The sequence below is a fragment of the Rhagoletis pomonella genome, unplaced genomic scaffold (genome assembly GCF_013731165.1).
Source record: "Rhagoletis pomonella isolate Grant_MI unplaced genomic scaffold, Rhpom_1.0 Rhpom_scaffold_00001, whole genome shotgun sequence".
NCBI classification, from domain to species: Eukaryota; Metazoa; Arthropoda; class Insecta; order Diptera; family Tephritidae; genus Rhagoletis; species Rhagoletis pomonella.
In genome coordinates this window covers 108,888,071-108,890,154 of record NW_023458555.1, presented here as the reverse complement: position 1 = coordinate 108,890,154, position 2,084 = coordinate 108,888,071, and positions in this window count along the sequence as shown.

Here is a 2,084-nt window from a genome sequence, read left to right as displayed (position 1 = left end):
GACCTTTTTTGTAGAGCGTTCAATTTTCTATAGAAATAATTGAAACTCATTTGACAATAATTATTTTTTAGTTAGTTACAAAATTCAAAACAAAAAGTTATTTTCCTTAAAATACTTCAATCTTTGACCTTGAATATCTTTTAAATGGTTAGATTAATGAAAAGAGTATAACAGACCATTTGTGTAGAGTGTTCAATACCAATTCCTACAAATATTGACGATGCAACTGGTTTAACGATCTATTGGTATTAAGATATGACTAAGGTGACCCACCTTTCCATTTGAAAAATCCGGTACAGTAAAATTAGTTTCGTTCATTCTGAGATCCATTTTATCTATTACGTAAATGTTGTAAAATCCATTACAAATTTAATTTGAAACAAATTATACAGTATTGGTCAAATCTATAGCACCCTCATTTAGAAGTGAGTAGTCCACTTGCAACCAGCGTTATGTGATTTTATAATAGAAAGCCCTAAATGTGAAAAAACGTCTACGACAACAAGTAACATTTAAATTGAATCTTTTTTATTATTACCTGAAAATTTGGATAAATAAGAGTCTTATAAAATTGTAACATAACATAACATGACATAAGATAACATTAATAGTCTATACGACCTAAAGCAGTTTTCTATGTTCATCAGAAGATGGATACTTTTGAAAGTTTATAAGTAAGTATGATAGCGACTTTCGGAAGAAGAGTTAACATTTGATGCTATTTTTTCAGAATATAAAAAGATTTTGAACTGTGTTGTTAGTGGACATGAAACTACTTTCAATACTGATACGTAATCCATCAAAAACTAAAACTCGAAAAAATTTTACATAGCGCACTTTGCAAGTGGACTACTATTTAAGTGATATTGTTTGCCACTTACGTTTAATCACAAGGTGTTAAACTGATCGTGAACTTCTTAAGTGACCTAGTATTCGTCGTAGGGCTGATCAAGTAATTCACGAAACGGCATTTACAATTTTTTAACACCCTCAAATTCTCGACTTATTAAAAAAAAAAAAACATTTTTGCATGACTTCCCGCACTAAAAAATTTTCAGCTGTTAATTTTTACGCAATTTTAAGTTTTATAGTCTTTAGGAGGAAAAATGTTTGTACTGTTTAAAGAATAAATAAGTTTTGTGAGCACATTTTAAATGTGTTGAAAGTTGTTGAAATAAGTCTGAAGTCAACACAAATTTGTATTACTTTTCCCACTTCTACAACATTTTGTACAAAATTCCAAAACAAAATAGTCTCTTTCAGTCATTACTTCGAAAAGAATGTGCAATTCCGAGTAAAATCAGGTACTATTTATAAAAATCAATGGACAATTTCCGACGTTATGAATTTTCTTAAGGGTTTTCCAAAACCACTTCGATGTACATAATTTCACAGAAAAATTTAATCAGTTAAATTTGATTCATTTGAATAGTTCGTATAGAAATATTTGATAGTATGCTTTTCAGATTGAACTTTTCCATTGCATTGTTCAACAAATTTACTACAACATCTGAACTTTCGCCGACTTCGGAAGTCAACTCGATAATTTTAATTTTCACTCCATGCTTTCTTGACATTTTTCGCTTTCTTATTTGAGCTAGTCATGGGGAAGTAATCGATATTGTCGATAAAATAAAGAAATAACTTGGACGTTTCACGATCAAGATCTTGGTTTCAAATTGCAATACACTCACACTTTTCTACTAACACACACCCACGTTTACAACTTGAACGTCGACTTGATATTAATTTTTACTTTCAAGTCATGTAGCAACTTGATTTATTTTTATTTTTTTTGTAAAATGTACATATCGTCGTTTAAAGTACAAAACCGCGTATCGTCATTCTGCAAAACCGCGTAACTGACCTTTGCAGCCAAAAATTGGATTTGCTCACACAAGCTCTTAGCTCAATCCTTATCCATTCATCCTGAAATATATTAGGCAGATATGCGATTGCTTTATAAAAAAGAGAACCATTTTGAAATATGAGTGTTTTTACGCTCTAGCAAATAATTTCTACAACTTCATCGTGTATTCTGAGTTCGCGCTGAGCAGTTGTGTTTCTCTTCGCTCTCCAAATTT